Source organism: Natator depressus, chromosome 6 (genome assembly GCF_965152275.1).
Source record: "Natator depressus isolate rNatDep1 chromosome 6, rNatDep2.hap1, whole genome shotgun sequence".
Classification (NCBI taxonomy): Eukaryota; Metazoa; Chordata; order Testudines; family Cheloniidae; genus Natator; species Natator depressus.
This window is the reverse complement of record NC_134239.1, coordinates 73588089-73615588: the sequence shown is the minus strand read 5'-3', so window position 1 is coordinate 73615588 and position 27500 is coordinate 73588089. Positions and strand designations below refer to the sequence as shown.

The window sequence follows — 27500 nt, the reverse complement described above, 5'->3', positions numbered from 1 at the left end:
CCTTGTAGAAGCCTAAATAAATTGTGTCAAAACAATGGCTTTTATCATCCACATTTGTAATCTCATACAAATTATTTCAAATTCATTTGACAAGATCTATTTTCCATAAAATCATGTTAATTGGTATTAATTATGACACTGTTCTTTATTTCTTTACTAACTGGATCCCATCATTCACTGGAATTTACCTGGAAGCATGTCACCTGCAGTCACCATTCAGGCTTTGGATCACAAGTCTTTTCTAAAGTTCGGCTCGCTGTTGCACATTTAAGAGTGGTATGTGTGATATACCAGCTTAGGTTGTTAAATAAGGTACCGTGGTGACAAATATTATGAAATGCCATATATATTTACCTGCAACCGTACACATTTAATTACATGTGCCATTTTTCTTCCCTTAAGTCAAAGAGCGTTTATGATGAAAGAAAAAAGGGTGCCAGTCTACCATGCTTTCCAAGGGGTGTGAAAAATAGTGAGTGGGAACATAGGCTCTTTGTAACTCCGAGCACTATAATATGAACTGCCTTGTTTGTCTGGCAATGGGCAAGGCTAAATGACAGAATACAATGAAATGTTAAATTAGCCTATATGGGGTTAGTAAGGACAGAGGATACATTTTATTTAAAGAAAGTAACATTGTACCTCATGCCAAACTGAGGTAATTTCCTTCCCTTTTCTATACTTCCTAGGTTTCCAGATTTATAATTTTATGGCCTTTACCAGAGCTCACCTGAAGAAAGCATTACTCAAATAAAATCTAAAGGAAATATTTTTGTTCAGGACCCAGACCCATAAAGAGTAACTACTATATGTTAAAAAAGCTGCATAATTTTACTATTAATTATACACATAAACCAAATAAATAGACCAGTGTTGCTGTGTTGAATAGAAAATTCACACATTGCTGCTTAGTGCAAAGCACTGGGCTTGCTTTCTATATCACTAGCCTACTTAAGGGATTTCTTACATGTAGAGTTGTTTGTCTTTTCTTGGAAGCCAAAGTATATTGTGTTAAGTAGGCTATACACACAATCCCATTGACTGGGAGAATTATTATTTTAACAGTGTCTGCTTTAGTCAGCTATTTACCTTACTTGCCTTAGTCAGTTATTCACAAAACGAGCTATTTCTTGTTTGGAATAAAGACTCTTTAATTTAATTGAATGTATGTGAAATGTATGGTTTCAGTGGTGCCAGGAGAATTACTGGCAACAATATTGACTTAATAGATGCTTCCAAGATCAAGATGCCCCAAACTTATCCTCCCTGTTTTGATTTGGAATATGACCTAAGTATGAACTATTTAAAACAAAGCTGGCAAAGATCTTGCAGTACTACAGTGTTGTTAACCTCTCCCATTATTAGCCTTAACACACAAACAAAAGAAATAAAAAGAACAGGATGACGGGTCTGTGGCACTCATAAGATAGCTGTGTGTGTGTGTGTTTGTGTACGCCATGAGTGCATGCATACTCTTTAGCCCAAATCTCCATTGCCTTGTATTTCATGTAATCATTTCCTCTTGTGCCAAGTGAGTGTTACCATTGTGGTATAGCGATGTTTTTCACCATCTTGCACAGGTATAAATGAGTACTCAAGAAACAAGGGCTTTACATCACTCCTCAGCGATGTTCTTCTGGTATCCTTTCAGTTTTAATTTCCTGACAAGGAGGGCATATGGGGCAGTACAAGGTGCACAAACATATGGTTATACTTGTCCAATCATCAGGTGAATAAACCCAGCATCCCAGGTTAATTATGTTTTGGATCATCTCTCCTAAACATGTAGCTTATAAGATTGCTGCAGTCCTTTTCTGGAAATAGTGTTAGGGCTTTCTGAGTATTAGAGATGTATTTTTAAGAGGGTACATTTATAATGGAGGATTCTGGAACATGGCAAAGCCATGCAACAATACACCTTTACTGACCACTAAAAATAAGGACCAGATTGCGTGTGGCCTGTGTACAAGTCAGAGACCCAAGAAAGATGAGAAACAAAATGGGAAATGACTGCCTAGGAAGGAGCACTGCAGAAAGGGATCTGCAGGGTCATAGTGGACCACAAACTAAATATGAGTCAACAGTGTAACACGGTTGCAAAAAAACCGAACATCATTCTGGGATGTATTAGCAGGAGCGTTGTAAGCAGACATGAGAAGTAATTCTTCCGCTCTACTCTGTGCTGATTAGGCCTCAACTGGGGTATTGTGTCCAGTTCTGGGCGCCACATTTCAGGAAAGATGTGGACAAATTGGAGAAAGTCCAGAGAAGAGCAACAAAAATTATTAAAGATCTAGAAAACATGACCTATGAGGGAAGATTGAAAAATTGGGTTTGTTTAGTCTGGAAAAGAGGAGACTGAGAGGGGACATGATATCAGTTTTCAAGTACATAAAAGATTGTTACAAGGAGGAGGGAGAAAAATTGTTCTCCTTAACCACTGAGGATAGGACAAGAAGCAATGGGCTTAAACTGCTGCAGGGGCGATTTACGTTGGACATTAGGAAAAATTTCCTAACTGTCAGGGTGGTTAAGCACTGGAATAAATTGCCCATGGAGGTTGTGGAATCTCCATCATTGGAGATCTTTAAGAGCAGATTAGACAAACACCTGTCAGCGATGGTCGACATCAGTGATTCTCAAAGCCGGTCCTCAGCTTGTGCAGGGAAAGCCCCTGCCGGGTCAGACCAGTTTGTTTACCTGCTGCATCTGCAGGTTCAGCCGATCGTGGCTCCCACTGGCTGCGGTTCGCCGCTCCAGGCCAATGGGGGCTGCAGGAAGCGGCGCTAGCCAAGGGACGTGCTGGCCACCCTTCCCGCAGCCCCCATTGGCCTGGAGCAGTGAACCGCGGCCAGTGGGAGCTGCGATCGGCTGAACCTGCAGATGCAGCAGGTAAACAAACTGATCCGGCCCAGAAGGGGCTTTCCCTGCACAAGCAGCGGATCGGCTTTGAGAACCACTGGTCTAGATAATACTTAGTCCTGCCATGAGTGGAGGGGACTGGATTAGATGACCTCTCGAGGTCCCTTCCAGTCCTACAATTCTGTGTTTCTATGTCAACCATCTCTATTCTGTAAAAACAATCTTAGGCAAAAATTAATATTTAACAACAAATTATAGAGCCAGCTGAGTCATCTGCTTCACCATTTACCCAGATCTGCTCATCATCTGGTCCGTAGGAGTGTTTTGTATATTTGTCTGTAGATTAAAGTGTAGTGGCCTGTTCAATAGATTTAAGACACTTATCCAGTAGACTGTCTCCTTTCACTAAGACTGTGGTGTGAGCTTGATTGATACTAGTGTCACCTGACAATTCAAGTGGGTTTGGAACAACCTGAAGATGCTGCTTATTTCTTCTGTACTGAGTATCTTGATCAGTCTGATCCATGTAAGAGCTCATAGTGCATCTAAATCCAGTGGGAACTGCTGGAATTCTACAATTTTATGTTGCATGCCATTTTATCAAGACTGAGTCATCTGGTCTCAGTTTGAATAAGCATTGCATTGCAATGGTTAAAGACAACTATCTGAGACTTCTTAGACTGGCATCTCTCAGTCTCACATCCTTTATCCAGAACCACTTAGAAGGACGTGTTAACCTCTACATTGGCAGCATTATTCTGATCTGTTGATCCATAAGCAGCTCATCTGGGCTTATACCAATGGCTGACATGGAGGCTGCTGTCTAGATCAAGAGAACTAATACTGGGTCTTGTTGTTGCAGAATTCTCTTTGCAGTCTGTAATGCTCTCTCTACCAATCCAGTCCCACGTGTGTAGGCGTGTGGAGGCTGGAAGTAATATACTTGAAAATATTCTATAACTGGAAAGCTTGGAATTCAGAGGTGGCCAATAATGACTCATTGTCACTGACTGTTTTTTTTCTGGAATGCCAAATTGATACTTGAACTTTTCTATGATTTGCTTACTGTGAATCCAGTAAGAAACAGAATTTCAACAAATCTAGAAAAATAGTAAGTGGCAGACATACCACACAGGTATGTTGCTATTCTTCCGATGGGTCCAGTGCTGTTCTGTCTGAAGACCTATCATGTAATGCTAGGTATGAAAAGCACTTTGAGTTGCCTTTCTGATCATTCTACAGAACTTGCATAGTTCCACCTTACCTTTCAGGTACTACCCTATGCTGTGCCGTCATACTGACGTCATACTGCTGGTATATGTGAGGCCCTGGTGTCCCTCATATGTTCATTTTAATGTCATTTTGTAAGGGGACTACAGTACAATTGCAATCGGTAAAAATATCTTAACTTAGAATAATCCTCCCTTCATTATAGAGGCATCATAGGAGTTCTGTAGTTAAGTTGCATTAAGATTCTCTTTAAGCAGGGACTGAGGGCTTCTCCCTGCAGTTCAGACTGCCCCATAGTCCTTTTCAAACAGGATTATGTTAATGTTAACTAGGAACCTTTTACTTCGTGCCTGCAGCATTCACACAGGGGAATTACAGTGCAGCAAGATGGTGCCACTGTTATTCACACCCCCATAATTTGAAGTGCAGGACAGTGTAGACATAGTATAAATTTCTTGATTAGATTTCTCTTATTTATTGCATTGCTTTGTGAGTAGTAAATGAATTTTCTGAGAATATTCAAATAAATCTGTTAATTGGTTTTTAAATGGGCCCTTCAGGATTTTTCCCCCTCACTGATTCTAGTGTTTTCTGGATCCTTTTAGGAAGTAATTTGGTTGTTTAGACTCCAGTCTTGCAAACACACATGCAGACAACCTTATGAATCTGAGTAGTCCCATGAGGCAATGATTTGTATGTGGAAAGCAGGGATATTATTGGTTGGAGTTGAGATGGTATGTGGGGGCAGAGGAAATTAGTGGAGACATGAGGAGGGAGAGGAGGAGCAGAAATATGGGGGTTAGGTAGGTAAGGGGTTATTTTGGGGTGACCCTGGACTGTGGGATTGCATGGTGTGGCGTGGGGGTGGAGCTGGTCTCTGCATTGCAACACTATTTTCGTTGTTTTCTTCATATCCATGAGGGCTAGAGATATAATTTTTATAAAATGATTCTGAACCATCCATCTGCAATTAAATACATTTAGCAGTGAAAATATTAAATGAGAATATTGTTAAAAAGAAAGTAACCTACATGGTGACATAGAAAGCAGCATAGCTTCAGTCCCACTGGGATAGGGTTGCCAACTTTCTACTTGCACAAAAGCAAACACCCTTGCCTCGCCCATGCCCCTCCTCTGAGGCCCCGCCCCTGCCCTGCCCCTTCTCCAAGACCCTGTGAGGGGTTCGGAGTGCGGGAAGAGGCTCTTGGCTGGGGCTGAATAGTTTGGCGTGCTGGAGGGGGCTCGGGGCAGAGGCAGGGGATTGGAGTGCTGGGGTGTGTGAGGGCTCCAGCTGGGGGTGCAGACTCAGGAGTAAGGCTGGGGATGAGGGTTTTGGAGTGAAGGAGGGTGCTCCGGGCTGGGATCAAGGGGTTTGGAAGATGGGAGAGGGATTAGGGCTGGGGCAGGGGGTCAGGGCACAGGAGGGGATCAGGGATGCAGGCTCTGGGCAGCGCTGACCTCAAGCAGCTCCTGGAAGCAGCGGCACATCCCCCTTCTGGTTCCTATGCAGAGGCACAGCCAGGCGGCTCTGTGCGCTGCCCTGTCTGCAGGCGCCGCTCCTGCAGCTCCCATTGACCGCGGTTCCCGGCCAATAGGAGCTGCAGAGACGGCACTTGGGGTGGGGAGCTGTGTGTGGAGTCCCTTGGCTGCCCCTACATGTAGGAGCTAGAGGGGGCCATGCTGTTGCTTCTGGGAGCCACACAGAGCAATGGCAGGCAGGGAGCCTGCCTTAGCACCGCTGCGCTGCCGACCAGACTTTTAACTTACCAGTTTAAGATTAAGTTAAATTTAATTTTTTGGAGTTGCAGGCCCACTATAGAGATTTAGATATTCACAGACAACAAATGATTCAGTTAAACTCCAGCACATCTCTGCACAGTGTTTGGTCTTTGTATATTACACATTAGCGTTGACGTGTTTTATGTGTTCGCCTCTGTACTTTAGATTTTTGCTTCAGACAGGTGAGTTGCTGGGCTCTACAGCCCTAGTTTAAACTGCCTAATTAATTGGCTGTTTTCTTTGAATGCAACCTGTGCACACTATTTTCTTTTATAAAAGTTAATATGTACTGGTCTGTACTGCTTCAGTGAAACTCCTGATACAGCTAATAAAACTAATATATTTAAGATTTTACAAATATGATTTCTTACCAAGGAAAAGTCTGTGGGAGATGGATTTCATGCACTTACTTTGGTTCGTTCAAATTCAGATTTTAAAGTTTTTTTAAAAAATGTATAGTACACCGTGTGTGAATTTTTCCAGGTTTTATATTGACTTATGAAAACACGGGCAATTAGTTATAAATTATATAAATCCCAGAAGTCACCTTTTAAAAAATATAAACATGGAGCCTTCTCCTAAGGCCTGGGAGCAGTCTCACTGAAATCAATGGGACTCCAGCATACGGTAACAAACACCCCCTGTGAACAATCCTTCCCCAAACAGAACCCCCTCAATTTCAGCAGACCCACACATCTTGGGATCTGCAATTTTGCAGGTGGAATTCCTTACTTTCCATGGTACAAGTGGGTAGCAAAGCCACTTCCCACAACTGATTCATTCAGAGGAAAATCTGGGAGCTGAACCTCTGAACTCAGAATTTCCAATAATGAGGATATATCTAGTGGATATACAGGCTATTCCCTTATAGGGGGAGAATGGGGATTTAAATTCAGTCTGCTTAACTTTTCCTTTAATACTTACGTGTTAATAATATTAAAGGTAGTAGATTTAATGGTCTCAGATCAGTTCCAAATGGACAGGTGTCTGAATCTCAAAAGGCAGTACCAGAACAGGAGTTAATGGGTAACTCTGTTGGCAGTCTCAGTGGAATGAGCTATAGAGATTGAATTAACATCTCAGCACCTGAGGTACTCCTTGCAGATCAGAACTGAGCCCTGTTGCAGGGTAACGTGTGGAAGCATCCACCACTCTCACCTATGCTGTACCTATACCATAGGTAAATAAAGCATTTAGACTCCATGTGCACACCCACCCAATCAGAGAAATAAAAAGCCATGAAGCAACAATATCTCCTGCTTTATTCAGAGCATCTAGATTAGTAGCAGGCATATTTAGTAGACAAGTTGGCTCTCCACATTAAATGGGAAAATAAAAATGAAATCTGGAATACCTGCAGATCAGGAGACAGAGAAATGCAAATGAACTCTTTGTTTCCTTCATTTCTTACTTTTCTACCCTTTATAAGCACTTCCATTATTTCTGTTTAATTTAAGCCACAGAATCTTCTTGCCACAACAGGATGAAAACAAGCATTTGATAATGAGTGTGGATGTGCATGTGTGCATAGGACTTAAAAGAGAATTTTTGGCTCAGATCCTCAGTATTTATGGGACATCTTTTCCTAATGCTACTGGCTGACAGAAAATCACACAATGTGTGTCAAATCTATATAAAGTTCCATGATCTTGGTCTATAATGACAATTCCTTTTCTTTGGATGAATTGGTAAATCTGTAGAACAATAGAGCTTCATGTAACCGGCTACTTTCAGCAAATTTAACCAGTAGATTTGGTTTGCTTCAAATTTCAGCTTCTAATGAAAACCAATTATTGCAGTATGTTTCATGCTAGTTGCAGAAGTTTCATTATGAAACTTTTCTATTTTAGGGCCCATACTGCAATGCAGGAAGGTTCATGGAATTTCAGGCTGCTAAGAGAACTAAGTGTGTTTTGTTATAAAAGCTGATATAAATGCTCTTATTTTGTATTAAATTATATCAGATTTTCCATAAGTGCTTTAAGGGCTCCTTCCTTGTTCAAATCAAATTTTAGTCAGGGAAAAATTACACTTTTGGCCCATTCCAGCTACAATTTAAGTCAACAACAAGATCCCATTAATTTCAGTAGGAGCAGGACTTACCCTTTGATCTTTATCATTTAATGAAGATTGTCATAAATAGAAAGGGAAGGGTAAACCCCTTTAAAATCCCTCCTGGCCAGAGGAAATCTCCTCTCACCTGTAAAGGGTTAAGAAGCTAAAGGTAACCTCGCTGGCACCTGACCAAAATGACCAATGAGGAGACAAGATACTTTCAAAAGCTGGTAGGAGGGAGAGAAACAAAGGGTTTGTGTGTCTGTCTACATTTTGTCTTTGCCGGGGATAGACCAGGAATGAAGCCTTAGAACTTTTAGTAAGTAATCTAGCTAGGTATGTGTTAGATTATGATTTCTTTAAATGGCTGAGAAAAGAATTGTGCTGAATAGAATAACTATTTCTGTCTGTGTATCTTTTTTGTAACTTAAGGTTTTTGCCTAGAGGGGTTCTCTATGTTTTGAATCTAATTACCCTGTAAGGTATTTACCATCCTGATTTTACAGGGGGGATTGCTTATTTCTAATTCTATTTTTATTAAAAGTCTTCTTGTAAGAAAACTGAATGCTTTTTCATTGTTCTCAGATCCAGGGGTTTGGGTCTGTGGTCACCTATGCAAATTGGTGAGGCTTTTTACCAAACCTTGTCCAGGAAGTAGGGTGCAAGGTTTTTGGGAAGTATTTTGGGGGGAAAGACGTGTCCAAACAGCTCTTCCCCAGTAACCAGTATTTGTTTGGTGGTGGTAGCGGCCAATCCAAGGACAAAAGGGTGGAATATTTTGTACCTTGGGGAAGTTTTGACCTAAGCTGGTAAAGATAAGCTTAGGAGGTTTTTCATGCAGGTCCCCACATCTGTACCCTAGAGTTCAGAGTGGGGGAGGAACCTTGACAAAGATGAATCTCTAAACTCCTGTGAAATTTTTTTATTACAAAGAACTAATTCTCAGGAGACAGTGGGGGGGGGGGGGAGAAAGAGAGTTATGGAGCCTTTCATATCTAGGTCACCAGTTTAAATTTAGTCCATCAGAGTAATGACCAAAATCTGTTATCACCGGTTGGTCTCAGTGCTGTTCCCAGAGGGCAGGTGACCACATCACAAAAGGACTATCAGAATTAGAATTAATTGGCATCCTTGTTGGCAGACTCAATAGAGAGTCCAAGGACTGACCTGGAAACTGAACTAATCTCTTATTGTGGCTTGGGCTTGAGTCACATTGGCAGGACCCAAGGGAAATTTGAGCTGCCTCTCTGCTTTTTCTGTGGATACACAGGCAACTTCAGTCTCCAGGGCTGTTAATTAGACATATTTTGGGAGAACTAAATTCACATTAAAGAATAATAATAAAATGACAGACAGTGCCATGCTCCTTTTTAGTTTTTAAAATCCATTATCTTAAATCTTAAAATGAAACTAGTTTGTCACGGATATGGTCCTACTCCCATTAAAGTCAATGGCAAAACTCTTAACTGATTTCAGTGTTGTGGAATCAGGCCCCTAATCCTTACCATGTTTGCTTAAAGTTATGTTTAACCTTGATACAGAAGTCCTCCTTTGATATAGAATTCAAAGAAATACTGTATAACTTAAATAAACCTCTTCAAAGCAATTCTGGGAAAGGAGGAGAGTAGGGCATTACATTTCAATCAAAAGCCAGCTCCCAAATATTCTACAAACAAGCTTGGTTTATTACCAGCTGGAGGAGAAGCAGTTTGCCTTATGATCCACTTTCTATGTCCTCAAATTACAGCATATGGAACATTCTGTAGGATAAAACACACTTGTTAGCAACTCAAATGACTCAGAATTAATAAGCTAATATTTCCCATAAATCAGATCCATGAATTAACAGCTATAAAGTCAAGAAGAGGCCAAATACATGCCTGGTGTGTAACATTATTAAAGGTAATTGAGTTTCACCAGGGATGAATCCAGCCTAACGTTTCAGGTATTGGTTGTAAGCAAGCAATAGAAGAAAACTCCTTAAAGAAGGTATTTTTGGAAAATACAAGTCTAATAAATGCCAGTTTTTAGTTTAAGTAGTTAGTACTTCATTGTACCAAAGTCCAGGCTGCAGCTCAGGCTGTTGCCATGTTTATGTTATGAGTTATATGTAAGGGCCATGTTTTGACCTCAGCTGCATCCTTGCAATCCCGCTGATTTCAATGAGATTGCACAGGTATAACTAAAGTTACATTTTGGTCCAAACGCCAAAACTTGAAACTTGTATGTTAAGTAAATAAATAAATAAATAGATACCAGCTGACAGCTTCCCTGATACTGTAGGGCAGGGGTGGGCAAAGTTTTTGGCCTGAGGGCCACATTGGGGTTCCGAAACTGTATGGAGGGCCGTGTAGGGAAGGTTGTGCATCCCCAAAGAGCCTGGCTCCCGCCCACTATCCGCTCCTCCCACTTCCCACCCCCTGAGTGCCCCCCTCAGAACCCCCGACCCATCCAACCCCACCCTCCGCTCCTTGTCCCCTGACCGCCCCTAACCGCCCCCCCGGGACTCCACCCCCTATCTAACCCCCCCTGCTCCCTGTCCCCTGACTGCCCTGACCCCTATCCACACCCCCGCCCCCTGACAGCCCCCATGGGACTCCCACACCTATCCAACCCCCCCCACCGTTCCCCATCCCCGACCGCCCCCCCCAGAACCTCCGCCCCATCCAACCGCCCCCTTCTCTCTGTCCCGACTGCCCCCTGGGCCCCTGCCCCTTATCCAACCCCCCCCGCTCCCTTACCATGGCAGCCATGCTGCCCAGCCGGAGCCAGCCACGCCACCACGCAATCTAGAGCACTGCGGCAGGCTGGCAGCTCTCACAGCCACGCTGCCTGACAGGAGCTTGCAGCCCCACTGCCCTATGAATTTGGCCCTATGTATGTTAGATTTCATGAACTAACATTTTAAATATTAGTACTTAGAATGGTCATTAAAATTATTTATTTGTCACTCTGAATGTAATGCACAGTTTTACAGTTGAAGATTGCTTAGAACCTGCTCCCTCACTTTTCTCTCACTTTCATATTGTCCCCCATCTCTCTTCTTTATTTTATTTTCCAGCCTGTTTTCTGCTCGGTGTATGACTTTGGCCAAATTGCACAATCTCCCTGGGTTTGTTTGCCCATCAAAAGAGATATTTTAAAGATATTCCTGTAACTTGCAGGAATGTTTTGAAAAGGAAACAATATTTGTAAAGAGCTATGAGATCTTTTGATGAAAGCGCCTATATAGCACAAAGGTAGGCCTCCACCACCTTTAATGCACTGGTATCCACTGAGGAAGTTGGGAACCTGCACTGCCCAAATGTGAGTTGTGAAAGGCAGAGTGCTTCATGGACATCCATGGGTTCTCAGGCATGCCCTGCACATATGGGAATTACTGCCAGTGCTTATGCCTCTGAAGGATGTGTAGCTTGCCCTCCCTTGGAAAAGGGCAGGTTTAGAGCTCTGTCTCCTTCCCACTGCTCTTTGGGTTGACTAGTTTCACTGAATTGTCATATCTGCAGAAAAATGTGATCTGCATATATGAACAAATGATGAGAGGTATCTTCCTTCCTTTTATTTTACTTGTTGTAGCTGGAAAGCAAAAATATATTACACTGAAAAATTAAATGATTCTAAGTATTGATGTTTACATTTAGAACTTTTCTTTAAGGAATAGATTATAAACTGCTATAAAGCATAATAAGATATTTTCAAGTGAAGTAAATGCCAGAGACTAAATTATTCCCCCCTCCCCCCCAAAAAAAAAAAAAGTTGGGGTGAAAAAACAGGCAGAAGACTCGTCTGGGCCAAGCTATATATACATTAATACACACAAACCATATACATATACATAGAGTTTGACCACATTAATTGAAAATATTGCAGACATAGCAAAAACATGTGGACAAATGGTGAGCAACTAGGTATGTGATTTATTCTGGAGGCACTGGTTAAAAGGGAATTTTGGTGAAGTGGATGAGTGGGTGGGGGCTGTGTAAATGATGCTGTACTGTGTACACAAATACATCTACAAAATGTATACTATTAAAGGACGAATGATGAGATACTGAAAACTGATGTGTGTTTTTAACCTTCTCCAATTCCATTCCAGTGGTTTTAATTTCTAAGAGCCATGTTTGCACAACTGGTTGGAGTGGAGAGATTAGGCTGGTAGGACAGAACACCTCTCTAACCATCATTGAGGGAGGAAAAACCAGAGCACTTCTAAAAACATACTGAATAAATTAGCCATATGATTTCAGTACATGCGTTCATTTTTACAGACAGAAAACACAAAACCTTTTTTATAGCCCAACACTCAGCTCAGGGAGTTGGAGACTTTAAGTGTAGAAACATCAAGTAATGACAAAATACAGCACTGGCAAGGTGGGTAGAATAACCTGAATAATGCCTGAACATGCCAGTTTACTGTATTGCACCTGGCATTTGGGTTCATCATGAATACCCCTTCCCTTATCATAATAATGGTTTACCTATACATTGACTTCATTTGATATTACACCATAGACCAAATTCTTCCCTTCAATACTCTTGTTTGTCTCCATTTGTTGTCAATGGAACCTATAAGAACGCATCCTAGAGATATCCCCATTTATTTGGGAAATCAAAAGACAAAACAACAACAAAAACACGCACTGAAGCAATGTGTGAAGGATGGAATGGGGCTATTGTTTAAAGCAACCGGTGTGCAATTTTTGTTTATCTATGCAGAAACCCAGCAGAAGCAAGAAACAGTGACTTCATTCATTTAGGAGTTTGCCTTTTATTTTGTTTCCTCAAAATTATACTTAAATGCATCCTTATTGCTCTCAACCTGCCTTACACTTGGCTTCTTGCTAAAGGTCCATGGCCATTCTATGCATACGTGTCTATTCTCTCATTGGTGCACATATTGAACTTCTCTTGAATTATGCATATATGAAAAGGAGTGACTAAACGCCTTGTAATATTGATTGAAACTGCTTCTTAACATTTGCTCTTAAGCTATTTGCTTTTAAAAATATATTCTCAACAGAGTTCGAAATGGTCATTTGCGCTGAAATTACTGACACAGGGAGCCAAAGTATGTTTTCACTCAAACTTACAATAAACCCAAGAAAGTGATACTTCTATGTAATCTGTATATTTTCGCCTTCTTACACCAGCCTTGTGAATAGAGAGTCCTCAGTTATTTATTACGGTACTTCTGGAGATGGGAAGCACAGTGTAATGTGTTAGTCCAGACTCATGAGACCAGCAGTCCTGGCCCCGATCCAGGTAGAGTGTAAAGCCTTAGGCGTCATCTCATGCTAACCAGAAATGATTAACTGAGCGGTGGTGGTTTCCAAGCTGAACATGTTACATTGAAACACGTGTTTCATCCAAGTAACATAAAGGATTTTTATAATTTCTCTTTACTACCTGCTGTGCAACAGCACCTTAGATTATTTTTTACTGAGCCACAAAGGATCATATCATGCTCATCCTTCCTCCCCGTCTCTCCTATGCTGTTACACTGACTTGTTGGAGCTTTGTTTCAAAGTTAGTGGTAAACTCTTTGGGACAAGGTCGTTTTGTGTGTTTTTCCAGCATGTAGCAAAACAAGGCCCTGACTGGGGCCTTTGCGTGGTCCTATGATACAAATTATAATTACAAAGAAATAATACATGTGTACATGTTCTGACTGTAGTATCCGCCTGTGATGGGGTTTCTAAACTCCACACAGGCCCTGAAAGGGTTAAAGAGAGCTTTGTTAAGTTTACCTGTTCCCCTTGAGGAGGGTATGATCAGGTTGAGGGAAGAATTTAAATGAAAGAGGGTAGGACAGTCCAGGGAGGCCCAGGGAAGTGTTTGGGTGGAATTCCTCTCTTGGGAGGAGGGGAAGCTGGGATAAGGAAAGGAAAAAAAGAGGTATAGATAAACCAGCCCCTGTAGTGGGCTGATGCATGTTATATTTTCCTAGAATAGGACAGCTGGGACACTTGGCATTGTAGTAGCCTGGAATGAGAGGATATGGTTCAGAGCCCACCAATAATAGCTGGTTTTACCCTTCTCTGCAGTTGTATGCATGACTCAAATGGCTTTACATCTAAATGTTTATCGATTGCCCTGATGTGAAAGTTGGGGTAAGGTTTAGTTCAGTCTTACCTCTATCTAATATAAAACAGCTTTCCCAATCCTAGGAAAAATACTTTCGTTGCAGCTGTTGAGTTTACAACAATAAATGATATATAAAAGAACACATGCAGGAATCATAGGAGTTGCTACCACTGAGTTGCATTGATCTTTTTAGTCAGTAGCCTGTCTTTGGAAGTTATATATACTTTATGTATTCAAAGCCATTTTGTGCTTGGTCTTGAAAATATAGGAGCCTGGGCCACAAAGTTCAGATCCACACCTGTATCTGGAGATCTGCGAATTTTGGGAGAGGAGATGTGTGGGTCATCTCTGGCCCCGTACATTAGCTTGATCCTACACATGCTTGCTAGCAAGAGCAATGCTCATTACGCTGAGTCATTCCATTGAAATCAAGAAGTATGACACCCAGAAGTAGGTGTATATGAGAACAGACCCTCTGTTTGTAACATCTTTATGTACTGTATGTGCAGCCATTTATGGTACTGTAGTTATAAGTGGAAAAGAATTTGCATACATCACATTATCCATTCTGATGATGATGTAATCAGAAAAGATCACCCCTGAATACTCTACTTTAGAATAATTTTGTAAATCATAATGGACTGCATTCACAATTACCTAATTAATCTAATAGGGTTATAAAGCTTTTCTTTCCCCCACCCAAACTTTTTGGATCCTTCATTAAATTAAAATAAAATATTGAACTTGTACTGAATAATTTAAAAAAATTCTAAACCCCATGGAGTTGTAAAACAAATGATCAGACTTTTTTTTCTGTCTTTTTATAATCACAGTGTTTTGATGATGATTCCTGAAGAACTATTAGCCAGCTAGGCAGTATTTTTGACACCCTTGCAATGGCAAGTAATATTTAAAGCTCATTAGGGTGAACTTTGTCTCCCCCACATAAAGCCCAAATAATCTTAATCTGATAATCTAAAAACAAAACACATTGTACAGATATATAAAAATGTTTTAAAATAATGCTATTTGTCATTTTCCACCATTGATTTCCTAGCTAAAAACCAGATCTTGCAAAATTCCATGAATCCACCATGGTAATAATTTCTAATTTCTATAAAAATTAATTTAGATACCATTCTTTTATGTTGATTTTTAAAACAGATCATGCACTACTAATGGAAAAAGTCAAAAATGCTTTGTAAATTGCTTATCTTTAACAATTTTATGAAATTATCGGGTGTCAATTATATTTATTGCCAAAGATCTCATAATTGGACACACAAACTATGCTTTATCCATATAATGCCCTTCTGTGCTCTGTGTTTGACAGCACTTGAAGCAGTGCAGTAAAAGAAATAGAAGATTCATTTCCTCATCCCTAAAATGTTCAGGTTGCAGATGCTATTGTGTAAGATGCCTTAGAATAGTGTGAAACACAGCGTGGCCATTGTGTATTTTTATATAAGGTTCTTTATTTTTAAAGCCTAAAGAAAGAAGGTAAAGATTTCCTGTATTCCATAAATATGTTTGGGTGGTAAAACCTTGTGGGTGTCAAAGAGGAAATTCCATGTATGTTTATGTGATTAGAGTTCATGTCACCACTTGATTTCATCATCTCATGGAATGTCGTTAGGGCAGAGGGAAAGGTTGAAGAAGATTTAGGGCTCAGGCTTGTGAGGTACGGTGTGCTTCCCATGCCCCCTGTGTCCAGTGAAGTTTACTGGAAGCTGAGGTGCTCAGCCCCTCACAGCAGGCACTTGGCACCTCACAGGATGGCAAATTTATCCATCATGAACCTTTCCCTCTGGTCCTGGTGACCTTTCATGAGAAGAAGTTGAGAGATGGACTCTAATAATCACAGAAGCTATGCTGGATAAATAATTGGATGAGAGACCTCCTCCGAACATTTAGGTGCTGCAGGTGGTGGTTTTGGTAATTCAGTAGGTGTCACTCCTGCCTCTGAATCAGTTCTGAACTAATGTCCCAGCAGGATGCTACAGGGCACAGTGTTACTGGAGGTGCTATCTTTTGGCTTAAAATTTAAATTAAGGCCATGATTGCTTGCAACCCTGAAGGGCCCATGCAGGGGCAGCTCTACCAATTTTGCCGCCCCAAGCAGTCGTCGCTGAATTGCTGCCGCTGCCGAATTGCCGCCGTGCCCAACGGAAGAGCAGCAGAGCTGCCGCCAAATTGCCATTGCAGGAGACGGACTGCCGCCCCATTCTCAATGCCGCCCAAAGCACCTGCTTGGAAAGCTGGTGCCTGGAGCCAGCCCTGGGCCCATGGTTACATTTTGTAAGAGTAGGTTTGTTAACACTGATATCCGAGCCAAAAGCTAATTCAGGTACTTACATTCTGCCTCTCTAAGTTCTCCCTGCAGTTTTCAGTTGGATCTGATACGATATTCTTCATGTCCTTGTCTGATTACAGTTGTGTGTTGTGGCTTTCTATCTCAGAGGCAGGTAGCTTCACTTTAGTGGCAACTGATGTAATCCTCAGGGTGAAATCCTGGCCCCAGTGAAGTCAATAAGAGTTTTCCCACTGACTTCAGTGGGGTCAGGATTTCACTCTAAATGTTAAAAGCTCTTATAATTGGATCAACGTCTTATTATTATGGTGGATAAAAATCTCCCAGTGCGTGTAGTCTGTTGAACAGTTGTGTTTTTTTTCTCCATAATATGAGCTGGATGAATACCACTCAGCAAAATGTTCTCTGCAGGTATTTTATATTCAAACTAACTGGTATTTAACCTACCCTTTATGTAGAATATTTAAATTTGATCCTATGACAAAAATGTAAAACAGTTTTATTCCAATATTTAGCATTATAATTTAACCAGAACACTGAAATTAGCTGTCAGTCATGAAAGATAAGAGATACAAGCAGTTTTTACTATTCCAACAAGGTATTCATAATGCAGTAAATAAGCTCATGCTGTTTACAAATAATAAGTTTGAGTTTATCAAGCTGTCCATTATCTTGATATTATTGACATTGCTAACATTCCTGCTAATTTCTCTCCCACTATTCATTTAAAGTTTATCTGATATTGGCTGATATTTAGCAATCTGGACTGTTTCAATAATGTTGGTTTTGGCAGCAAATATCATAGTCACCAATCTTTATATTTTACATACATGTATGTGTGTGTCGGCAGCAGTGGTTGGGGTCATTTGGGAAGAGCTTTTGGATTTATTTCAGTAGTTGTTCAGGACTGGCAGAGCATCTGTCCTCAAAGAAAAACAAGATGAGTCAAGGTGATTTCTGCTTCTGGGGTGGGAGAAGTCATAAGTGTAGGTTGCTGTTTCTAAATAGTTGGGAATTTTTATATAGTTAGGGAGGCAACACCAAGAGGGAACCACCACTTCAGATAAATAGGAACTAGGAGGGCAATATCAAGCAGACAGCAGGGTACCTGGGGCACCACTTGATACCTAGGGCCTAGTACAAAGCCCATGAAGTCAACGGAAGCCTTTCCATTGACGTCAACAGACTTGGGATCACTCCATGTGGAATTAATTGTTCCTTTACAAAGGAGACAATATTAGACAACAGTTGCTTAAACTCTTAGTACCCAAAAGACAGCTGTCCTTATTTTACACAGCACAATGCCATGGACATTCTCAGGGTGAAAAGCAAATAAATGGTTTATTACAGTGGAAAGGAAAGTGTTAGTAAAAGTTGCCATTTATGATCTATCACTTAGCCAAAAAGCAACAAACCAAACAATATGCTGATTAATTTTTAAACAATTTTAAACACCAAAAACCAGATGCAGTGGACTTCCAAGAAGAGATAAATTTGGCCCTTAGTATCTTCTATTAAAGTATGAAAAAATCTTTTGTTAGCTTCTTAAAGATCACAAAATGACCAAACAAAACAAAAACAATACATTATAGGACACAAATGAATCTTGAAAAGTAAACGAAAATTCATGACACAAAGTGATTCTGACACTGCCTTCTCTCATAAGCCAAATATGCCATTTACTGAAAATACATTTAAATTACAAACTAGAATAGTTTCCAGCTGGGTTTCATTTCAGAATTTACTCTACAGAGTACATTATAGTTAGGAAGCTACTTGAAATAAACATACAATGATTGCCATTAAAAAGTAAACTGTTGCCAACAGTTACCATAAGAGGTATCTGAGATTACCGCTATTTCCTCCTAAAATTAGGTTAGGATATATATTTGTGGCAACAGATGAGAATTATGTTTTTAACGGCTTCCACAGTAATTGGATGCTCAAACTGAAAATACAAAACAAAAAAAGCAACCACACTTAAAAACTCATTTGGAATAATAATAATCATCCTCATAAAAACCAAATAAATACATTTAGCTAGCTAACAGGTCACTAACAAAATTATGGGAAAAGTTCCCTTCCTTTAGGAAGGTCTAAATCCTGCTCCAACACATATGTAGATGCATATGGACCAAAATGAAGCAGAACCAAGAGGCAGGATGTGGACAAATGCGTAGGGAGTCTGTGGAACCATGCTCCACAAGGACTAAACCCATTGTGAGACTAAATCCTCTCTTTAGCTTTTATGGAAGAAACCTTCCCATGGAAGGAAATTTGAAGGGCTGTAGGAGATGCAAGAGCATGGCAGATAGATCCACTGGTCAAATCCTTCCAGGAAAGGGGATCATCGCAGCTATAGTGTCTCCACAGCCATTTCATGTATCCGTGGGGGGTGGGGGAGGGGAGTGAATCAGAGATTCTGTCCTCCCATCTCTAATAACCTGTTTTCAATGGCTATTAGCCAGGATGGGGAGGGATGGTGTCCCTAGCCTCTGTTTGCCAGAAGCTGGGAATGGGCGACAAGGGATGGATCACTTGATGATTACCTGTTCTGTTCATTCCCTCTAGGGCACCTGGCATTGGCCACTGTTGGACGACAGGATACTGGGATAGATGGACCTTTGATCTCCCTCAGTATGGCCGTTCTTATGTTTATGTGTTGTCAGAGATGTGCCTTTTTTAGAAGCGGAGTTTATCACCAGTAAAAGTCTCTTCTCTCTGCTTGAGTCTTTCTGACTAAAAATGTTTTTTTTAGGTTATATCCAAGCGAGCAAATAAAAACAGCTCAGGAGGTCATGAGAATAGATTTCTGAGGAGATTCCTGGTACCTCCAGCTTCTTGATGGGCCAGAGATACCATGAAAGCAGCCTCTTTGAAGACACCTGCAAGTGAAAAATAATGGGGAAACAAATTTAATAAATTCAAATAGTGAGTAAAGATTCAGATCAATCCTCATTTTATCTCAATCATTTCACCAGCTCTTCTTAGCTATCAGGGTTGAACTGGTAGATACATATCTCCCATTGGATAGCATTCACAAGTTCTGTTGATGACCTTAAACTAAGGGATGTGGCGGGATGTACCCCTCAAGTGAAGCCTGGAAGCCATTGGAAACCTTGTGTCCCCAAACCATTCAGCTGGGTTGGCCTCCCACTCTGCTCTGGTGGGGACATTCAGCCAGCCCTTGGGGGCCCTGTTATCACCCAACATGACTGCAGATGGCACTACAGACCCAACTGAGTCACCTGAGTGCTTTACCTAAGCCACTCATGGACCAACAATGGAGTCACCTGCCAATTTTCCAGCTCCCCAGCCTTGCACCCCTACTGGAGTATAAACCCAGAATTATACCATCTTGCACTGCACAGGGTTCTGTACATTAATTAGTCCGCTTCCCCCCTCGGTGTGGGGAAGATATGCACCAGCCTTTGTTAACAGAGCTAAGATTCTCTAACACATCACTTGAAAACACGCTGGTTAAGATAAAACTTAAAAAAGGTTTATTAACTACAGGAAGATAGATTTTAAGTGATTATTAGTGATAACAAATAGATCAAAGCAGGTTACCTAGGAAATCAAATAAAATCACAATCTAAGATTTATACAAACTAGATAGGATTTGAATCAGCAATATCTCATCCTGACTGATGATACAAGCAGCCTTACAGATGCTTGAGGCACAGGCTGCATCCTCTTTTCAGCCTGGGTTCCCTTCCCCCACTCAAACTCCTTTTCCTTCCAGAGGTTCTTTCAGGTGTTGAGTTGTGGGGGCGTGAAGACAAATCATGATTTTACTCCCCATCTTCTATAGTTTCTTCCAGCTTGCTGGAAAGTCTATGCATGTGATGTGGAGGGTCTACCCCCTTTGGCCAAAGATTTTCCATTGTCTCCGTGCTCTCTCTGAGGAGGCTTACTTATACAGAGTTCCTGTGTTAGTGGATTCTTCCCTTGATGGGTGTTGATGACAGCAATTAACACTGTCTGTCTACTCCATTGTTGTACCTGAAAGGCTGGTTTGGGTGTTTCCAGCCTCACATCATACTTTAGTAACCCACACATAGCAAGTTTTGATAACTTTATGTATGATGATAAAACATACAATTCACTGAGATATTAATGTTTAGCAGTTCACGACTTTTAGAATGATACCTCACAAGGCATACTTTGTACAAAGCATATAATTATATGGCAGTGGTGAATATGGAGGTGCCAGGATATCAGACTATGTTCTAGGATCTATTAACGTTTCAATACTGCCATAACAATCACTCTGAAAACTTTGCAGTCTGAGACATAAAGCTCAAGGTTACTAGAAATTCTGTACATTTGAATTTGACCTTAAATGATATCATAAATATAAAGGGAAGGGTAAACCCCTTTAAAATCCCTCCTGGCCAGAGGAAAACTCCTCTCACCTGTAAAGGGTTAAGAAGCTAAAGGTAACCTCGCTGGCACCTGACCAAAATGACCAATGAGGAGACAAGATACTTTCAAAAACTGGGAGGAGAGAAAGAAACAAAGGGTCTGTGTGTCTGTCTATATGCTGTCTTTGCCGGGGATAGACCAGGAATGGAGTCTTAGAACTTTTAGTAAGTAATCTAGCTAGGTACATGTTAGATTATGATTTCTTTAAATGGCTGAGAAAAGAATTGTGCTGAATAGAATAACTATTTCTGTCTGTGTATCGTCTTTGTAACTTAAGTTTTTGCCTAGAGGGATTCTCTATGTTTTGAATCTAATTACCCTGTAAGGTATCTACTATCCTGATTTTACAGAGGGGATTTCTTTACTTCTATTTACTTCTATTTCTATTAAAAGTCTTCTTGTAAGAAAACTGAATGTTTTTTCATTGTTCTCAGATCCAAGGGTTTGGGTCTGTGGTCACCTATGCAAATTGGTGAGGCTTTTTATCCAACATTTCCCAGGAAAGGGAGGGTGCAAGTGTTGGGAGGATTGTTCATTGTTCTTAAGATCCAAGGGTCTGGGTCTGTAGTCACCTAGGCAAATTGGTGAGGCTTTTTACCAAACCTTGTCCAGGAAGTGGGGTGCAAGGTTTTGGGAAGTATTTTGGGGGGAAAGACATTTCCAAACAGCTCTTCCCCAGTAACCAGTATTTGTTTGGTGGTGGTAGTGGCCAATCCAAGGACAAAGGGTGGAATATTTTGTACCTTCGGGAAGTTTTGACCTAAGCTGGTAAAGATAAGCTTAGGAGGGTTTTCATGCAGGTCCCCACATCTGTACCCTAGAGTTCAGAGTGGGGGAGGAACCTTGACAAATGATCATAAAGGTTATGGGAAGAAGAAAGAGAAAACAAACTTTTATAATAGTGTAACATACAATTATCACAGCTTATGAAAATGACATAAAATATGTAGCGCTCATATGATCTCAATTTTTAACATATTTTATTGAGAAAAGTGCCAAATTCATCCCACTATTTAGAATTAATAATAATATCAAAGTTAATTCAAATTAGGTCTGTCTGAAATATGAGAGGCCACACTGTCAGCAATTGCCATAGTTTTTTTCCAGACCAAAAAAAAAAAATCTGGCACCCTCCAGAGAACAAAGGAAATGTATGAGAGCGAAATACCACCCTGACACTAGTGGAATGGAGAACCACAGCATTCAGAACCATATTTCAGAATCCTAGCTTTGTAATAGCAAAACTCTACTTGCTCTTCAGGAAGGAGTATACTTTATTTGACCAACCAGTTACTGTAGGGACTTTGTTCCTGACTGAAACACTGTCACAAGTATATAATACAAATTAGTCACTCTAGGTGTTATTATTATCTACCATATTTTGAAGAGTCAGCATATTTCACTTGAGACTCAACTGCTTCTGACAGTTTTACTAGCTTACTCTGAAGTGCTGGCTGTGACTAAAGTTCAATCACATTTGGTAAGCAAAGTAAAACAAAACAACACATGGTATGGAGAAAGGACTAATATCGACTTATGACTATCTCCTAATGTCTTTGTCATGACCTGGAGATACACACCAGATTCCATTATCTCAGTCAGTCAGTGGCCATTATGTAAACATAAATAAAAATAGCCCAGAAGCCACATAGGGTGAGTTTTATGGTTTATATTATTCGGCAGAATTCCACTGGATGAAAGACCTCCAAACCGTTCTTGTTCAAACCTCATTGCAGAAGTGCAACTGCATGTAGTGTATCAGATTTAATTTCTCCAACTGACTTGCAGTTTTTTGCACACCGAAGTTTTCTATTTGTCTGCCAGCAGGATAAAATACATACAAGTGCAATAACTGCCCCTCCTACTTCTAAAGCTAATGAATATAATATATAGATTCAACAAAATGGCACCCTGCCTCTCTATGGCCCTGCAGATACCTGTAGTACTGTACAGTGGCCTTAATACAGATGAGCCATATGTGTATAATTAATTTCATATGCCTGTAAACATGGGGTCTCACCCACACATGCAACTTGTTTACTGCTTGGGTTATGAGGATTATTGGTTTGTGCTATCCTCAAAAAGTTTTACACAAATGGGAAGCCTTTGGTTTTAAAGTTCAGTTCTAATCTGATAAGCAACTCTGTAAATAGCATTGTAGTGCTCCAAGTCCATGTCTCAATAGCTTGCATGTGACATTTGCTCAGTTTATAAACAGAAAGTTGGTTTATTTAAACTACCATGCCTGCAAACTCAACCTGGGAATCTGAAAGTCAAACTGGGTTCTTTTTACTTTATGTATCATTGCTAGTATTAAAGATTCTGTGGACAAAATTCTCTTTACATGTATGTTGCTTTGAATGGATTGGAAATACCATGAGAATAGCCTCTCTCACAGTATTGTTGAAAGGCATTAATACCTATTATTTATAAGTATTAATAATACATAGTGGATTTTTGTTGAAATTATCTCTTCATTCCAATTCCTCCCTAAAACATTTTAGGGCATCTTACATGTTGCCTTTCAACATAGCTACACAAAAGCTATTTTCCTGGTATTTCCACACCAGTGAAAACCAAGAAATATTAGAAATCTGCCACCTCCTCCTCCCAAATAAACAATTGTTTTCCTTTTGAAAATATGTCTGCTGTATGAATGGATTTAGGAAAACAAGAATATAATCTTTGCTGTGTTGTGGTTGTGAACCTTTTAAGCAAGTGAAGCTACGCAAGTGAAAATCAAAGGGAGGGAAAATATTCCACTGACCTATTACCCTAGCATCAGATCAGTCTTATTCAATTCTATAGATACGGACTTATGAGTTCAACCAAAACTAGAAAAACAGCCCTGACCTGAATTGATCTATTCCCTCTGTCTCAGAGGGAAGGACACTGTTTTCAAAAACAATTAGCTTTTAAAAATATGGTAGCCAGTAACATACAGTCTGTATAGATAAGTAAAATATCAGGGGTGTGTGTGTTAAGTTAAAGGACGTTGTGTATCCAACCAAGTACAGTTCTTGCTAATATACTTAGCTTATTGCACATCAGGACACCTGAGGGCTAAGAAAAGTGTCATTTTTCTTATTGCTAAAAAAGAGCAAATTTGGTTTTAAAAATCAGAAGTAATATAAATGGTCAGATTGTGACACCTATGCACTCGCCTGAGCAAAGTGAGGTACAGAGCCTGCATACCTTTGAAGAAGGGAAGGCTTGTGCCTCAAAGAGACATAATCCTTCCTCAAGTGACCTGGTGTACAACCCCACCATACTCTTTAGAGCCCCAAGTGCTACTGGAAACACACCAACGCCTGTAAAAGCCGGTACAGTCTGGCCCAAATAATTTTATTCCTAAATGTCTAACTCAGTCCCAAAGTCACAGCATCATGCATCTTTCAACAGGCCCACAAAATCTCTATATTATCTAACAGATAGCTCCCGGCAGAACATACTGAAACACAGCAAATTACATTATGGACTGAATTCCAGCCTTAACTCTGATTTTCTTGTCTTGTGTGGACTTCTAATAATGTATACCCTTTGCCATTGTCTGAATGTCTTCCTCTATTAAATGAATTCATGATTTGTTTCCCCCAGCATTTTTAGAACAGTTACTTGAAAATGATAATGCAAAACACACCATTGTTAAAAGTTAAAATGCCCATTAATCAAAAGTTGCAATAAGTTTTTATTGCTGTTAGAACATTTTGAAACCACTACCACTATCAGCAGGCATAACTGATTCCAAATCTACCTTCTCATCTACAAGGAATTGTAGTCTATTGGGTAAAGGGATTATGGAAAGATGATTAACATGCATCTTGGCCTCCACTTTTGGGTAATTAACTGTAACCAGCGTGAATGTTATCCTGAGGGACAATTTGAGAAAGACATTGTGCAATAATTCTTGACTTGTCTCCTGCAAGGATTCCTCACTCTTGTTTAAAAATGAAAGCGATTTGTCTCTAATATTAAGGAATCAATGTTGTTAGTTACCACCCCTCTCTTCTTCCACCTACTGGGCCCAATAAATATGGTTTTTCATAGATTCATAGATACTAAGGTCAGAAGGGACCATTATGATCATCTAGTCTGACCTCCTGCACAACGCAGGCCACAGAATCTCACCCACCCACTCCTGAAAAACCTCACCTATGTCTGAGCTTTTGAAGTCCTCAAATCATGGTTTAAAGACTTCAAGGAGCAGAGAATCCTCCAGCAAGTGACCTGTGCCCCATGCTACAGAGGAAGGCGAAAAACCTCCAAGGCCTCTTCCAATCTGCCCTGGAGGAAAATTCCTTCCCGACCCCAAATATGGCGATCAGCTAAACCCTGAGCATATGGGCAAGATTCACCAGCCAGATACTACAGAAAATTCTTTCCTGGGTAACTCAGATCCCACCCCATCTAACATCCCATCACAGGCCATTTTACCATGAATATTTAAAGATCAATTAATTACCAAAATCATGTTATCCCATCATACCATCTCCTCCATAAACTTATCGAGTTTAATCTTAAAGCCAGATAGATCTTTTGCCCCCCCTGCTTCCCTTGGAAGGCTATTCTAAAACGTCACTCCTCTGATGGTTAGAAACCTTCGTCTAATTTCAAGTCTAAACTTCCTAATGACCAGTTTATATCCATTTGTTCTTGTGTCCACATTGGTACTGAGCTTAAATAATTCCTCTCCCTCTCCGGTATTTATCTCTCTGATATATTTATAGAGAGCAATCATATCTCCCCTCAACCTTCTTTTAGTTAGGCTAAACAAGCCAAGCTCCTTGAGTCTCCTTTCATAAGACAAGTTTTCCATTCCTCGGATCATCCTAGTAGCCCTTCTCTGTACCTGTTCCAGTTTGCATTCATCCTTCTTAAACATGGGAGACCAGAACTGCACACAGTATTCCAGGTGAGGTCTCACCAGTGCCTTGTATAATGGTACTAAAACCTCCTTATCCCTACTGGAAATACCTCTCCTGATGCATCCCAAGACCGCATTAGCTTTTTTCACGGCCACATCACATTGGTGGCTCATAGTCATCCTATGATCAACCAATACTCCAAGGTTCTTCTCTTCCTCCATTACTTCTAATTGATGCGTCCCCAGCTTATAACTAAAATTCTTGTTATTAATCCCTAAATGCATAACCTTACACTTCTCACTATTAAATTTCATCCTATTACTATTACTCCAGTTTACAAGGTCATCCAGATCCTCCTGTATGATATCTCGGTCCTTCTCTAAATTGGCAATACCTTCCCAGCTTGGGAAAGCCTTCTAGACATAACTTTATTAAGAAACCAAATTAAAACCTGAAAATATACAATTAATTTGGTGTCCAGTAGAAATGAAATGTCTGTGGATTACTTTACAACATGGTAGATGCTGACAGATATGGTTAAACCATGCATCTTCCCTCCCCTGCCAAACTAAGTAATATGAAATAGCCATCAAACCATAGTTCTCTTCACCCTGTCTCCGTGGAAAGAATTAGGCATGATAAAGGGTGAACCCAATACTGAGACAATGAGAAGCATTGGGGGACTATCACCAGTATAGGCTTTCTCCTTGTGCATTTGAGCATTTTTAGACTGGATTATTGATACTGGTCAAAATTAAAACTTGAACCTACTTCAGAACCCTCACCCACAAAGTTACAACAAATTCCCCAAATAATACAAGCAGCTGACCTGTGCTGACAAACGGTAGTCCTCCAGCCAATAAATCTTCTGTAACACACTAACTAGCTGAACAAATTATGGCAGCCAGCAAGAAAGGACTCCACAGATACAGAAAGGAAGAAAAGCAATCAAACCAAAGAAAAATACCAGAAGGGAGCAATCTGCCAAGAAGGGAAAATTCCTTCCTGATCCCAAATTATCATACAATATTAGAAATGTAGGGCTGGAAGGGACTTTTGAGAGATCATCCACTCCAGCCCTCTGCACTGAGGCAGGGCCAAGTATACCGAGACCATATCTGGCAGATGCTTGTCTATCCTATTCTTAAAACCTCCAGTGACAGAGAATCTACAACCTCCCTTGAAAGCTTATTTCCAAGATGAACTATCTTTATAGTTAGAAAGTTTAGCCTAATATCTAATCTAAATATTCCTCGTTGCAGATTAAGCTGATTACTTCTTGTCCTATCTTCAACAGATATGGAAAACAATTGATCACCATCATCTTTGTAACAGCCCTTAACATTTTTGAAAACTGTTACTAGGTCCACCTTCCATCTTCTTTTCTCCAGACTAACATGCCTAGTTTTTTTTAACCTTTCCTCACAGGTTATGTTTATCTAAACTTTTTGCCATTTTTTTGGCTCTCCTCCAGATAATCTCTAATTTGTCCACATCTTTCTTAAATATGACACCCAAAACGGACACAATACTCCAGCTGAGTAACCTCCCCAGTGTCAAGTAGAGTAAGACAAATACTTCCTGTGTCTTACATACAACACATCTGCTAAGACACTCCAGAATATGTCTTATTTGCAATTGCAATACATTGACTTATATTCAATTTGTGATCCGCAATAACCCCCAGGTCCTTTTCACAGTACCACTGCCTAGCCAGTTGATCCCCAGTTTGTACTTGTGCATTTGATTTTTCTTTCCTAAGTGTAGTACTTTGTACTTGTCTTTATTGAATTTCATATTGTTGGTTTCAGACCAATTCTCCAATTTGTCAAGGTCCTTTTGAACTCTAACTCTGTCCTCCAAAGTGCTTGCAAACCCTCCCAGCT

General features: G+C 40.4%; 1 long non-coding RNA gene across 1 annotated transcript in view; it reads left to right on the top strand.

Moving 5' to 3' along the window:
• LOC141990106 (uncharacterized) overlaps nt 1–20825 on the top strand; it is a 145816-nt gene extending 124991 nt beyond the window's left edge. The window contains exon 5 of the long non-coding RNA XR_012640078.1: nt 18893–20825. This is a non-coding gene — a long non-coding RNA (uncharacterized LOC141990106). The remainder of the gene's footprint in view (nt 1–18892) is intronic.
• Nucleotides 20826–27500: the final 6675 nt, after the last annotated feature.